At 37.5% G+C, this 15,812-nt stretch overlaps 1 long non-coding RNA gene across 3 annotated transcripts in view; it reads right to left on the bottom strand.

Annotated features, from left to right (window-relative positions):
* Window positions 1–15,812, bottom strand: part of LOC111096765 — a 72,162-nt gene that overhangs the window by 28,068 nt on the left and 28,282 nt on the right. For all 3 annotated transcript variants that reach the window (XR_005362477.1, XR_005362476.1, XR_005362478.1), the window contains 2 exons: window positions 4,549–4,654; window positions 742–2,533 (listed from right to left, as the gene is read on the bottom strand). This is a non-coding gene — a long non-coding RNA (uncharacterized LOC111096765). The remainder of the gene's footprint in view (window positions 1–741; window positions 2,534–4,548; window positions 4,655–15,812) is intronic.

Here is a 15,812-nt window from a genome sequence, read left to right as displayed (position 1 = left end):
TCTACCTCCACTGTTCTACCACATATTATCACCTCCCAGATGTCCTATTCTTAATCTGACTTAGTCTGAGGCACTTGAGGACAGCACAGTGTCTTTTCCTCTCACAAGAGAACTTTTATGATTAGAGGGCCTAAGAGTAGTCATTTCCTTTCCACCTATAGTGTGATCTGAATATGAAATGATGGTGGGACCCCAAAGAAGGGCACTGTGAGATTATGAATATGAGTGTCCCCACACACTGGATATATGAATATAAATGTCTCCATACACTTTCTCTATTTCCTTTGCATATTCACTTAGCTTTTGTTCAGCTTCTTTAAATCAAGCTTTCTCTATTGAACATCCTTACTTCTATTTTTTCCTCTTTTAAGATCATCTTCTGGAAGTCTTCCAGTCTAATCATATCTCTCATTAACGAAAATTTCTCCTCCCCTGAAAAATTGTCTCTAAGGAAATCAGGTGATTGTATCCTGCCCCATCTTTGAATTTCTATTTATCTTTACTCACTCATTGTTTGCTGTTTATTTCATGAAGAGATTTGTGATATCTTTAATGTTATGGTTACATATTTTTCTGTTTCATATACACAATTAAAACTTAAACTCAGGTACTTTTTGATAACTTGATTATCTCTCACTTAGACTTCCCTTTTGTATTGTTCTGTGAAACTTTAAGCCAAATATTCATTTTTAAACAAAATTTCTGCTGAACCTATACATAACTGAGAATCTGTTTTCTTACTTGTAAGAACCTGAGCCCAACTGGATGGGTGATAAAAGCCATGCACTGAATGTTTCCCGACCTATCTAGAGTCAGATATTAATCCATTGATTCCATAAATCCATACTGAGCTCCAAGTTTGTGAAGACCCTGTGCTGGGTCCTGCTGTTATGAAAGATTCAATCCTGCCAAAATACAAGATATCAGTTATAAACACTTGTGATAAACTTTGACCAACTGATTCACAATCTTCCTCACAGAAACTTCCACATCCAGGTGTATATACAAACATTGGCAAATGTGCTATTTAAATAACTTTATCAATTTCTATTTCTTTTCTTAAATTCACATTTTAAAGTATGCTAGAATAATGGTGAAATCAAGGGCAAAACCACATTTTTCCATCCATTTTTAAAAGCATGGGTGTCCTCTGGTCCCCTCTACCAACACACCTTCATTCCAAACAACGCAGTCTGATTGCCTTTCAGTATAAATGCTCACATCCCCAAGGAACAGGAGGAGCCAGAGAAGCAGCAGAAGAGAGAAGCAGCTGAGAGAAAGGCATTGGTACCCTAAGGGACAATTTTTATCTCAGGAGAACTGACCTTTTAGAGAAAGCAAATTGAATTATCTTTCTCATCCTTTACTTTTGCTGTGACATCATTAAAATGCACGTAACATACCAACACTCGTTGTTTTGTATTCATAACCTTAAACTAAAATTAATCAGTTGTCACAACGACTTAACACATTTGTTAATGGTTCCTAGCCAAAAATCTGTATTGTTACAAGAAAAGCAGCTTTATGTATACACCCTTGAGAAAAACAACAGAGGAGAATTAACTGGTGGACATTGAACATTCTTTACTCCTGTTCAGAAAGTAGCCATCATCATTCTCTCCTCTGGTTTTTGAACTAGTGTGTCTGTTTTGATGTTTGACATGAAATTTGGTGCTTTGACAGGAAGAAACTCTTTTTGTTTAAGTCCAATTAAGATAAATTAGATCCTACAAAGTTTTAAAAAAGTACATGAATTTAGCTAATAAGCATTTATTAAGCTCCAGTTAGGAGCCCAGACATTACCATGGATCCATTATTCATGACATACATTGAGAATTTAAGGAACTGGTGAAGATTTATTTATGAATGACTCAAAGCTGCTGCCTTTGAAAAAGTCATATAGTCTTGTCAGGCAAAAGATGAATAAACAGTTAACTCACACCACCATGTTTACTCACACCAAGCTCTATGTTAAGTGCTTTAAACAAGGTAAGTATATTCCCAAAAGATGAGGTTTGGGAAACAAAGAAAAGATATCTCTAGGGACTCATCAAAGCTGGATCTTTCATGGGCCTATGCAGCCTATCTACTGTAAGTGGGAGCTGCCCTGGAGAAGATGATCTGAGAGATCATGCCAGGCAGAGGCAAAAGCAATGCCAAAGCCCCAAGAGGTGTGTTGAGGTGAAATGGCATTTTGCGGATAGTTCAAACCACTGGAGAGTTTTAGACAAGAGCAGGACCTGATCTAATTTCCATTTATAATGCAATCTCGCCATCAGAGAGAAAATTTTTTGGAGCTGAGCAAGACCAAAGAAGAAAAACAAAATTGGTTCATTTCTTTGTGCTCCTCTTGAAAGATGATGGTGATGTGGCTTCTGTGAAAAGAGTGAAGTTGAGGGTAGGAAGAAGTTGTTGAATTCAGCATATGTGAAGGAGGAAGAAGAATCAACATGATTAGCTGGATGACCAAGTATGTGTGAAGGGCATGCAGATGCAAGAAACATGTAGCCTCCACTCTCCAGTACTTTATATTCTGTTTGAGAAAACATAAAAAAATTTAAGCCTTGATATTTTTAAGCAATTTAGTGTTGTAGAAGTAGCTGTACTTTGTAATGAGCTAATATCCTGCAATACCATTTATTAGCCATAGCCTCGAAATAGTTACTTTCCATGTTATGACCACTAATGTATGTAAAATATGTAGTACAAAGAGATAATCTAAAAATATTAGTAAATATTACCATAAAATGACTGGTATACTATTAGGAAACAAACACTAATTATATGTTAAACAGTTAAAACAAAGTGGTTAATTAATTTAATACTTTTTTCTTCTTTTATAAGTCTCCAAGGGAGAAAGAAGTCATTCTGTTATGCAATTAGGAAATTGAACAGATGTATTTATGTTTCAGAATATCTCAAGGCAATGGATTGCTCACCTCCCTAATCAATATTTGATTCCTAGGAGTCAATAAGTTCTTTCTTATGTCTGACCGTGATCCCTCCAATTTGTTTAAGCCCTTTTGCTTTCACTGGATTGGCTAAGATTTCTATTTGGTCTACCAAATGCAGTTATACTCTTTGTAGGGAGTGACTTATCAATATTATCTCAGGCATCTTGCTGTGCTGGGACTATGGCTATTTTCCTTTTCATAACTTTACTTGAAGAACATGCTAGCATATATCCTTAATACTTGTATGTTTTCTAAATATACCTCAGATAGTCACTACTATAGACAAGGAGGAAAATCAAAATAATTTATCTTTATTTTTCTGAAGTTTTCATTTCTGCTTCTAATTTAAAACTTCCTCTCAGAGAAATAGATATGGATGTTTGTTCTAAGCAACACATTCACCACGTAAGAATGAGGTGTTTCTAGTCAAGTTGCTCAATATCCTGAGTACACAGGAAGGTTTGCCTCATGTTCTAGACAGGAACCCGAGGCAAAAGAAAGACCTGACTTGTTTATATCACACAACACTTGGATGCCCATATTTAATTCATCAATTATCCAGAACATGCCTTGCCTAAGGAAATTGTAAGTTCTTTTTTTTTTTTTTTTTTTTTAATTTTTATTGCCTCAGCCTCTTCCTTTAGGGGAGATCTTCAGCTGGCCCACATTTTCTTAAATTTTTCTATTTCTGATCAATTTTTCCCAGGAAGGGATTTTTGTCTAATGTAGGTATGTATTTCAGACTGGGTACTACAACTCTCTGGGAGATTTTATTTTAGGCCCTCTCCATATCTGTGAAATGGAAGGTTGTTCCATTGTGAGGGATCTCAGGCACTAACAAGCAGGCAGTGAAGCTCATCAAGGGAGTAATAGGGGTCCTCCTCCCCACAGCCCTTTAAATGCTGCCATTGAGCCACAGGCTATTCTGTCTCTATATAAAGAAAGTGTACATCTGAATAATGACTCAGTTCTTCCCTCCAGCTGTTAATGTTGGCAACCCACAGAGTCTGAATTTAGAATCCAGTGCAAACTCTGAGGGTATATCCTTTAAGACAGATAACATGAATGCAGCAGCTGATGCTGTATCTGACCATATCTAGACTTGGAACCTGGATTTTGGCCTACTGAAAGCTGGGGGACTTTTGGTAAGCTACTCCGAGCTTTAGTACCCTCTTCTATAGTGTGGGAAGTATAGTCCGTATTTCATAGGGTTGCTGTAAGGATCAGATGAGTGTAGGGATAAAGTTCCCAGTCTAGCACAGTGCCCAGATTATAAGGCCTTATTAAGCCTTCTACTTTACTTCTTCTAAATCAGAATTTGTGAGCTTTGGCTAACTTTTCATTCTAGTTTCTGTCGAGGGTCTTAGTCTCTGAAGCATGGAACAGTACTTTGGGTGTGTGTGTTGGGGGGTGGAGTACGTAACAGAACGTTATCACGGGTGGCTGCAATTCATCATAAATTCAATATGCCACAGCCTTTCTAGTAACCTGTAATTTATACAGCTGTGATCAATTATCGGGCTGCCTAAAGGAAAGATATTCAGATACCTACAGTTATGAAACATCCAACATAAATGTTTACTAGTGCACTCACATCTGTGTCTTCCTAAATTTTCAGTGGCTTCTAGGGATCCATAAATTCATTTAGTCTGCTCCTCTGGCTCTAGGCAGAGCTTTGCAGGCTTTGACCAATCTTCAGTCTAGATTGCATATGAGAGAGACATTGACTATGATGTATCACATCTGTGAATCTATCTCATGATAGACATGTGTATAAAAACACGGATCTATAAATATCCCCTCAAAAAGGTCTGGCCCAAAAGCAAAATTAGAAGTATAGTAATGGCATTTGCTCAGAAACAAGATCAAAATGTTATCACAATGCTGAGCAACAGCTGAGACTTTCTTGTTAGACCAGAAGATTCCTTGAAGCTGCTTCAGATAAAATAAAATCAACAATAACTTCTTTTCCATACATCGTAACTATAAAATTAAGTTATAATTGTATTAAGTTATAAAACTAACCATCATGAAGCTTTCATTTCAATTCTCTATATTTGGTGGTTTTTGTCCAGGATTCACAGATACAAGGATTCACAAGTGAAAAGGAATGGTTGAAATATCAGGGGTAAAATACACATGTATTGAAAGTGAAGACATGATAACAAAAAATCTGCTCTTTCACTTCTATAGCTCTATGTTTCTGTCTGCAAGACTCTGGTGTGTGTGTGTGTGTAAGAGTGCATGCAATTGTGCACAAGTGTGCGTGGAGTGGCCATCTATTCACAACCACCATCCTGTAAACATTTGCTTTCTTAAGTCCACCCACCTCACTGGAATAAAATTATTTAAATTATTCAGCATCTAAAAGCACTAAAATGCACATGGGCCCAGTTGGCAGTTATTTTATGCCTATTAGGCCCTGCAGCCCACAATAAAGAAGGAGGGAGCTGGGCTTCTTCCAGCATCACAATGACACACTGTTCACACATCAAACATTATACAACAGAGGCAGTTGATGTTTATGGGTTCCTGTTTGCATGATGCCACTTTGGTAGCTCAGCTCTGAGGTTTCCTTTGAAGGGAGAGGGAATGGAATGTGTGGAAATGTTGATAGTAAATTCCACCCTCCCTCCTTAGCAGAACTAAAGGGTATAATTTCTAAAATGGCCTCATCTGAAATTTAGATAACATTTGACTCTTCTCATCCCTCTGTGAGACCTCTGTCCAGAGATAGAGGAATATTCACAGAATTCCCTGCTTTATTTCTCACATAGGGCTCTGAATAATACTCAACCTGAGCATGCTCATGTTTAATGCTTTTTTATGGAAGCAAATTTGCATTGGTAATAACCAGGATATGGATCTGTTATGTAGTTTTCTACTCTCCCTTACCCAAGGACAGATTTCTAAGGTCTCATTGAGAAATAAAGTTTAGAAGGAATGGGTGCAGGAGATGGGGCAATACAGTTTTCTCTGCATTTCTCCTTGGGTAAAGCCAAGGGTACTTGAATGCCTTTAGAGTTTATGCCCTTGGTATTGAATATATTAACGTTCAGTGTGTGTGTGTGTGTATGTGTGTGTGTGTGTGTGTGTGTGTGTGGTGTATATACATACTAAGGATATGGTGAGTATTTACTACCACATAGTCATTGATGCATTACAGTTTATAGAGTCAAACTCATCATTCATACAAGTAATATATTCGTACAAATTGGACAAAGTAAGAAGAGGAGCCACAAAAATGATTGAGGAGATGAATGAAGACCCTAACATACGAGGTGAGATTAAAAGAATGCAGTGTGTATAGCTCCGTGAAGCTGCTGCTAAGGAACTATGGTATCACAGCCTCTGCCTCAGGGCTGTAAACCCCCAAAGAGGAATTTGCAGGCTAGTAAAAGGGGCATTACTGAGAAGGAAATGAGCAGAGAGGAGTTGTCTGCATATCTGGGAAAAAAGTTTGTTGGAGTAGAAGCTATTAGGCAGCAGAATTACCTCCTCAGGGAGACAGTGGAGTCTGTGACCCCATTATAGGAGACATAAAAGCCTGGTGGGATGGTCCAGTTCCCCAATATGCTGTAGGGAGGGCCTCCTTTCAGCCCCTTGATGACTCCAAAGGGCTGGAGGATGGAGTGCGACTCCTCCATTTCTTACCATTTATGGTTCCAGTTTGGTGCTGAGATGAATACTGAAGGCAGGATGCCCCACTACCCGGATCTGATGCCAAGGTTAGATTTTATAATCCTCTGATACATATTTAGGTATTATCATCAGACTCTTTTCTTAAACCTTTGATATATGTAAATGAAAGAAAACCTCTAGGTTGCTTTGGAAACAGCATCATTTGACGTACACTTTAATCTGGAGGCATTTCCCCAAATATTTTTTAAAATGTGCATGTATGTCCTGTGGGGAGTCGGGTAGAAAATGAACCTGTTTGAACTGCAATTCATCTCAAAGTTAACTGTTTTTATGCAGCCTATGTTCTGTGTGTGCATGCCAAATCTGCAGCCATGCTAATGGAATATTAATATATTCTTACTAGGCGGACAGATCGAGGTTTGAAAGGAAACAAAAAAAATGAAAAGAACAAATGAAAGAAATTGGAGCCAGTTGGATTGTGGGGTCGCAGCCACAACCCCCCAGGGGGAAGGACAGGGGGAAAGAGAGGCAGTGCTTTTCTCTTTATCTTGCGAGCAATTACTGGCAATTTGTTCTGGCCAGTAAAACTTCTGATATTATCATGGTTGCTGAGTAATTTATCATCAAAGTTTAATGTGAAAACAGGTGACTGTGTAATCACCAATCTAGGAACAGAAATAGAATCGTTATTATTTCTGCCTGAAGAGAGAGATTTTTTTTTCTGTCAATTGACTTAACGGCCAAAAGGCTGTTCATCATATCACCATGAATTATAAAACCTCTATTAAATATTCATAAAAGTTTTGAAATGAATGTGTGATAGAGATGAAAGCTGGGCTAATTTAAATACCTACCAGACCTGTCTTAATTACAGAGGTAAAATGAGATATAAAAATTATAGTGGCAAAGAAAAAAAACTTGAAACAGTTCATTCCATACATTATAGAAAATGCCTTCGCAAGCCACCGTACACAAAGCTCACTGGGCAGCACTGATTTCCATTTCCCTTAAAGCATTACTGAAATGCAGTTGGTGATGTCTTTCTTCCACAGGAAATAGAAGAGAAGCTTCTATGAAACTTTAGGCCAAATGATTTGTGCTGGCTCTCCAAAATGTAAATAAAAATCCTAACTGTAGAAGCACATCCATTTGCACCTGCTCAAGTCCTTAGGAGGAAGAAAAATAAAATCATGTGAAGCTGAATAGAAGTCAGGATGTGACCAAAAGAATGCAATAAAAATTTCCTCTAATTTTTCATACTATGATTGTGTGGATTTCATGGACTTGTGGAAATGACACATAATTTGTTTTGTTTTCTTTTGTTTTAAGCTTGGGCTATTATAGCCTCTGCTGCCATCTTAAGAGGGACATTCTCCAGAGGTGGTAGAGGAGTCCTTAGAGAATCATTCAGAAGCCAAGATATATTCATGTTCCCAAATAACCTCAATCATAATTTGCTAAGCAAAGGCATTTCCTGTTCTTCCGCAAATCAGGATAATAGGAATGCAGTTATAATTTTGATCTTCTATCTTCAGGCAAATATCAAACGTGACATTAAAGGCTATATTATTTGTAAATTGATCATTAGAACTAATTTGTAAGTATCTCAAAGTGATCCCATGCTCTCAACCATTTCTTTAACTGAACACAGATGTTTTTATGGGTATAAAGAGGAAAGGAGATGAGAATACTTTGGGGGGCATAGGTCTATGTTATATCATGATGGACTCTCAGTCTAAAAGTCAGGTACCAGCTGGCTTGACCTTGAACAAGATGCTTCACCTTACTGAGTCCCAGTGTTGACATCTGTAAAATGAGGGGATTAATTTGGTGGTGGCTAAAGACCCATCCAACTCTAAAATTCTGTGAGTCTACAATTATAAATAGGATGATAAGATGCTCTCTGGCTCTTAGGCTGCTACCCAGGAGAATGAATTCCAGTTTTAATTTCCTTTTTGGTGATAGGAAATCTGAAGACAGGCAAGGTTAAATGACCCACCCGGAGGCCCAGAGCAATCAGTGATGGAATCACAGCCTCAGCTCGCAGTCCTGGTTCCTGGCTTCCTGTTTTATCAGCTTATTGAGACTGAGTCTTTGAGGATGTTTGTTACCATCTTATTGGCTTATTCATATTGACATCAGGATGATACCTTTGATTCAGTGGAAATTCCTATTTTAAAAAATAATTCATAAGCAGATACTGCCTATTTAATGAAATTTGAGGTTCTTTAGCAAGCATATTATGTGTGAGTGTGTTTGTGTGTGTGTGTGTGTGGTGTGTGTACAACATATATTGCTTTGCATTTATTTAATGTTCTTTAATGCCCTATTACCACAAATAACATTGAAAACACAGGAACAATATTAGTAAACTCCAAAGAGAACATTTTGGGCTTGGAAGTTGCTGAGAAGCATTAGAAACAGATGGTAAAAATATATATTACTCTCTTCTTTTACCTTCCTTCCTTCCTGTCTTCCTTATATTTTCAAATTTTAACTTAATTTAGTCAATTTCTTTTTTCTATTTTTAAAATTTCTTTCTTATTAGTCTGCCAACAGCCTTCCCAAGCATTGCTTAAGCATGTCTGATCACTTCTCTTAACCAAAGCATTCTATCTCTTGAAGCACCTCAGTAAGCTAGGAGCTGGCATCCAATAGTAGAGATGCCAAAAGTCAACTTGTAATGACAGTCAACTTTTAATGGCTTCCAAAGATAAATAAACCACACTCAGATCAGTCCTGAGCCAGAGTCATATATATATATGATGGAAGATAAGTTTAAGTTCAGCTTGAGGTTGAGATTTAGTTCCTAGGTCAGAGTGTTGTAAGGAAGGGCAGAGGAAGGAAAAGGACCAAAAAGTAGAAGCAGAGAAAAGAGAATGATGTCACTGAGACACAGAGACACATTAGGATAGACTCTGTGATGACAATGATGGCAATTGTGTACCGTGGTTGTAAACCGTGGCCATGGAGGCACCCTCAGTTTCCAAGTCTTATCTTCAGTTGCTCTATATGTCCTCTCATAATTATCAGAAATCTGATCCAATTTTTATTTCAGAAGAATCATCATCCTACACACATTTTCATACCCAGATAATATTTCAGAACCTAAATAAAATGTCTGAGGGTTGCTTGATATAATGTTTAAGCTATCTATTGCATAAAAAACAACTCCAAAACTTAGCAGCTTGAACAACACATATTTTCTTATTTCTTATGATTTGTTGCTAGACTGAACTCACTTGAGCAGTTCCTCCAATCTCCATGACGTTGTTGATTTTACTGTTATTTGTGGGTTCAATTGTGCTGAATCTTACATGTGTCATGTTCACTACATGACACATGACTGGCAATTGGTGCTAGTTGTCCAGCCAGACAAACAAACAGAACTATGGTTCTCTTCCATACAGACTTTCCATGTAATTTGGCTTCTCACAGCATGGCAATGGGTTGCCAAGAGCATTAAAGCCCAGAAGCTTCTGTCCCTTTTAAGCCTTAAGCTCTGAGTTAGCTCAGTGCCACTTCTACCCCATTCCATTGGTGAAAGCAAGATACAAACTCAGCCCAGGTTCAAGCAGATGTGGGTTCAAGCCCACATCTACAGCATGTTATGCACAGTTCTTTTCTCTACAGTGGGCTCACTGACATAACTGGGGCGGGGGCGGGGGGGGGGGACACCATGAACTTATGAGCTTCTCTATCCCAAGTGTTGGATGGAACCTGAAGAACTCAACTGATTCAACAACCCTCTCCCAGGCAAGATACCCACCAGAAGGCATGCCCATTCTAAAAGCACTCCAGAGCAAATGGGATTCCACTCTCTACAAATATGTTGTATTAACCAAAATAGCATTTAACTCATGGCTCATTTCCATTATTTCTTTCCTTTCTAGGGATGAAAAAAAACGTGGCTAATGCCCTTCTTAAAATGTCCTTCTTGTATTTGAAAACAGGATGGTTCTATATATATAATTTGGCTTAGAAAGATATAAATACTACACTTAGCAACAGGTTGCTAATTATTTTTCAAGTAATGACAACTTCATTTTTGTTTTTTTGTTTTTTTTCCAAAACTCAACTTTTGGGAAGGCAGTCTCAGATCATGTAAAGGTTTGACTTGTTTAACTTCTTCTACTTAAATGTCTATTTAATACTATTCAGTAATGTTTGTCAGCTCTGAGTCAATCCTTTATTTTACCCACAAATTTCTAAGACATGTATAAACAACAGGCTGTCCTCTTCCTATAAAAAGTAATTTTTAGGGTCTCCTTTAAAACACTAGTTGGGGTTACTTTATCACAGAAATGATGACACTTAGCTGAGGGCTCAGAACATAAGGGTAGCCAAATTTATAGCCACTCATTTTTAACTATCTACTTCACCCACTGAGGTCTTTTATCAGCATGCTTAAGGTTGGCAGTCCAGCTTTAGCTCTGATGGAACCCACTAGATCCAGGAAATGAGACAGCTGATGTTGAGGAAACTTGATGTGAACATACACTATGTTTTGTGCTTGGATATAATGGCATATTTAAGCTGCAAACCACCATAGTCATATGCCATGTGCAAGCTGCAAATCACCATATTCTTTTACTATGTACAAGCTAAGATGTGAGGGCTTCATGTCCTTGAACTACAAATGACTATTTTTAGATTCTTTTGACCATTAGATTATTTGTTCTAACATTGAGCCCAAATCACTCTTGCTTTTGGTTTCCCTGTATTATCCTTAATTCTACCACTTAGGGAGATAACATTTTATTTTCTCACCTTCATACCTCTAATCTTCTATCTATTCTTACCTCATGATTTTGTCTCATATTTCATAAAGAAATTAGAAAACTTCCAGACAGGAACTTCTTTAGCTATCAAAGGCCAAAGCTTCTACCCAGGTGCAATTAAGTAAACCCATAGTCACTGCCTGCTTCACTGGGTCACTGGCAGTCCCTTGAGCCTGTAGCCCAATCCAGATATTGCCGCTCTTATCTGCTCCCCTTAAAGTAAAACAATTCAATTTTTCTATATCCACAGTACCAGATTCCTCACTTCTCATTCTGTCTTCAATCTATTCCACTCAATCTTTCACTACATCCAAAGTCAACTGTTGATGTTAGTAACATACTCCATCATGATAAATCCAAGGAATGCTTCTCTCTCCTTATTTAGAACTGTAGCAGCCTTTTACATGGTTCCGCACCCTTTCCTTTTTAGAATATTTTTTATAATGGTAGAGAAACTTTAGGGACATCATGTTCTCTTGGACATTTTCCTACTCTCCTGGAAACTACTGCTAGCTCCTGTTTATAGGCTCTTCATTTATTGCCTGACCTCTAAATGCCAGAGTGCTCCAGAGATCAATCCAAGGTCCACTTCTCTTTTAAAATTTAATTTTTATTTCTAGCAAAACATGAAGCTATAAAAAACTCAAATTGTACTATAAAACAACTAAAAGCAACATGTACTATCCCATGCCTCTCCCCAACTCCCAACTGCACTCCCCGGAAACATCTACTTTCAACTTGTAATAGTTTCTTATGGCAATTACTTCCATTTTTTAAACATTTATCTTACAACTTTTGATTTATCAATTTTATATATTATATATTTATATTCCCCCCCATGGAAGATAGTTATTTCACTCTCTTACTCAGTGTCCCTATTTATACTTCCTATCCTTCTCAAGAGTTATATTTAAAGAATGGTTATTTTTATCATTTAATTTGTTGTTGCTATTAAATAGTGTTGAGCCAAGTAGTATGACAGTATTCTATTTTGCTTTGTGTACCATTGCCTTTTCTGGCACCATTCACTTGCTCATTGTTCTATCATTACTTTGGCTTTCTATATCATTTCTCTTAGTTGTCCCCTTTCAAATTCTCCAGTGGGATGAATAAACAATTATTAATATTTCTTCCTTGAGAAGTTGCAGTTACACTTGCAGCCCTTCCCACTTGTAGACAGTGTCTGGTCTCAGCAGGAAATAGAGTAGCAGGGTTCCACACTTCATAAAATTTTACCCCCAACTCATCATAATATTGTAATATTCTTCACAATAGCAGTTGCATTTTGGAGCCCATTAAGACAATCAAATAAGAAATACTTATTATAAACAATCTCAACTGAAGAGGGCTATATGGATTAGATGATTGGGTCTATATATCAAGAGAGTCTAAAATTCACTCTATAAAATTTTTCCTTATAGAGCCTACATAAAAGTGGTACTATCCTTGTTTGGATAACTATATCTTTGTGTTTTTCTTTGTAATAAGTTTGAGATAAAAATTTACATGTTAAAATATTCAGAAATTACTTATGGTTTTGGTAGTGAGAACAGTAATGATATTGGACAAAATGAGGAACATTGGGAATCTATGGTTACCACAAGGGTAGGTGAAGTGTGCTTGCATGGCTTTGACTTTCTCAGTTCTCAGTTTAATGTGTAGACTCAGGTAGTTTAGCTAAATAAAAAAATTAAAATGTGAATATATGAACAGTTATATGAGCAGATACAACTTGAACACTGGTGCCTTCCAGAAGAAAGAATAATGAGGTCACCATACAGAAGAGAAGGAAACCTGCCATTTTTGCACATGTATTTTGCTTGAAAACAACAACAACAACTCAGGACTAACACAGACCCTTCTCTTGCCTTTGCTCTACAATCATTATTCTTGCCATCAACCCAAAATGAAGCACTAACTTTATCATGTTTAGTTGTGTCATAAAAAGGACCAGGAGAGTGAAATGATATTTCATAGGAGTTCATTGGAGTCTTTATAATATGCTATTTTTTCTGAATATTTTTAATATGCATATGTAAACCAAGCATCTCTGGGTTCACAGAAAATGAACTATAAGAGCACTAGCTTGTGCTGTTACATATTAATATGTACTATAAATAATAGAGATCATTAACAAATATTATAAAGCATAAAAGTATATAAGATATGCCCTTTACCTTGTTATCGATTTTATATAGTCCCTCTGAATTTCTTTGTGACCTCACTTAGGCAGCACCAGGGCACAGGTGCTGAAATGTGGAAAAAACTTTCCTATCAGGAACTAGGGGTGCTTGAGGGCCACTGGAATTGATAGCTCTGGACCTCTTAGAAGGCTGGGAAGAGAATGGACTATCAAGCACAGATTCTTTAACTGCTAGCTCCTGTTTATTGCTGAGGGCTCTCCATTTTTCCCCTTCTCCCACCCAGTGATATGACCAGTGTATTTCTTGGTTACAGAGAGTTCTTTTCTCTCTTGCATGGAGCTGAACAAAAAGTAGAGAGTTTCCTGTTGTTGCCCTAATTTAGCACCCAAAACAAGAGATAAACTCTGAAAAAGACCATTATGCTCAGACATAGCCAAAGTAGATTGTAAATCACTGCAATAACTTGAAATTCTCAAACACACATAAGTATTTAAAGACAATTCTCTGTGCTAGCATGGGGATTAGGGAGGGGGAAATTCTGAATACTATGGGAAGACTAATGGGAAGTCAGAAAACCCCAGTCCCCATCCACTCCAATACTAATGATGAGAAATGACAAACACATGAAATAGTAGAGAAAGCCACACAGACTTACAATATCAAATGATGAACGAATGGTACTCACCAAAGAGACAGATGGTGAAGGCACAGTCAGCTGAGTTGGAGTTATCAAGCAGAGGGAAGCATAGCATGTGAGAGGAAGAATGATTGAAGCTGGGTCTTACACAAAGTATGGGCTTAACTGGAAGTCCAGAAGGGGAGCATTCTGGACAGAAAGACCTGGAAACAAATATTTAAGCAGGGAGTAGAGGCATATTTGATGAAGAGATGGAAGCAGAGTTTAAACAGTGAAATGGACAATGAGAAGTACAGAATCATACATCAGATGCGTTCCAACTAAATGACATTCAAAAGTTTGGATCTTGGTTTATAAGTGCTAACAAGGCACCAGAAGGTGATCGGGAATCCACTGTACAGGTGCTGGCTCTGAGGGGAAGAAATCATAGGCCCTACCTTGCTTGTGTTTGTCAAGGATCCATAAGAAGTGACCCATCCTTTGTGGTCACCCTATATATATCATCCTATACCTCTCACCCTTCACCTGGAGTCCATAGAACCATGGATGGTGGGAGTTAGGAGGGATGAGGATTTTAGAAGACAAAATGAATGTAAAGTAAGCATTCTGCTTTTCTGAGAGGATAGAAAAAGTCCTTATTTTGGGTGGATGTGAATACAGAAAATTTTCACACTAGTTTTGGGTGAGGTGAAAGAACATGACATTTTATTCCCAATGTCATTTTGGTGACTCCCTGAACTTAACTTTTTGTCTGTTCATATACTTTCTCCATGGTCATGGACTCAAAGAAGAGTTGGCAATGCTAAGGGTCTCTTTATGAGGGAAAAAATTCCTTTGGTGACAATACCCCTGTGCATTTGTTATTGTATTGCTACCTTTTCAGTCTTTAATAAGTGATGCAAGGTAAAAGACTTTTTTTTAGAGTCCACTTGGCCACTAGTTAGCAATTAGCTAACTATTGTTCATTGAGTAACCATTAACTGCACTGCACTGGGTCAAGCACTTTGGAGGGATATATAAAAACTCTATCTCTGCCCTCAAACATCTCACTTAAGTATCTCAATTAATGATTTCAGCTTCTAATTCTTGGGAAGCTGAGATCATTAATTGAGATACTTAATTTTGTGGCATCATTTGAAAAATGTATATATTAGAAGTATTTTCAGGGTTGATAGAAAGAAAAGAGACTCTTTCCACTTGGAGAAGTCAGAAAAGGCATCATAAAAATTATTTAGAATATGAATGATAAAGGCTATGCTATGGAGTAAGCTTGGGAAGGGTCAGATTGTGGGCAGCAAGCGCACCAAGTTCAAAGGGAATCTGTGGCACTGGGCACTGAGGATGCTGGATATGTTGGGTTAGGAATCAGAACTAATTACATAGTAGTAGTCTCTATTTTTTAAGCACTTACTATTACTAAGCCCTGAGATGTATGGTTTTAATATACTGTCAATTTAATTTCCCCAATAAATATATTAATTAAAAAGTAATAATATTCTCTAACATTCATCACACCTTTAGATCCTCCAATCCCAGTCCTAAGTAATCACTATTTATAGTGGACATGGATATAGACTCTTGGCCCAGAGGATTCACCCAAACTGATAGTGATACTCCCTTTTCACTCCTGTCAGTAATTGGTTTGAGGATGCAA

This window comes from Canis lupus, chromosome 7 (assembly GCF_011100685.1).
Source record: "Canis lupus familiaris isolate Mischka breed German Shepherd chromosome 7, alternate assembly UU_Cfam_GSD_1.0, whole genome shotgun sequence".
Taxonomy (NCBI): Eukaryota; Metazoa; Chordata; class Mammalia; order Carnivora; family Canidae; genus Canis; species Canis lupus.
This window is presented reverse-complemented; position numbering and strand designations above follow the sequence as displayed.